Source organism: Penaeus monodon, chromosome 29 (genome assembly GCF_015228065.2).
Source record: "Penaeus monodon isolate SGIC_2016 chromosome 29, NSTDA_Pmon_1, whole genome shotgun sequence".
NCBI lineage: Eukaryota > Metazoa > Arthropoda > Malacostraca > Decapoda > Penaeidae > Penaeus > Penaeus monodon.
In genome coordinates this window covers 37,549,677-37,550,055 of record NC_051414.1, presented here as the reverse complement: position 1 = coordinate 37,550,055, position 379 = coordinate 37,549,677, and positions in this window count along the sequence as shown.

Sequence of the window (379 nt, the reverse complement as noted above, 5' to 3'; positions counted from 1 at the left end):
CAAGTTTTTATGGGGACTTATTGGGATTGGTTTTAGCACTTTGTGTTATTTTTTTAGTGTTTCCTTTTTAGTTTAGATCTCAACTAATTTCATTCTACTGCAAGTGGTGATTTTGTAGTTTTTTGTTGTATAACGTGATTCTAATTCATTTTTCTTTACCTAAAAACCCAAAACATCATCAAAAGAGTCTAGCGTTATCTGAAAATTTTCGCATTTGTAAATTTAATTACTTCGATATAAAAAAAATGTCAATCCTTTTTTTGTCAGGGCAATTTTTAAAAATGTATGCATAATATAATTTAAGGTATATTTTCAAAAGCCACATCACGACCGTAATCAGACACAGAAAGCCATTATTTTGATTTTTTTTTTTGAAAAT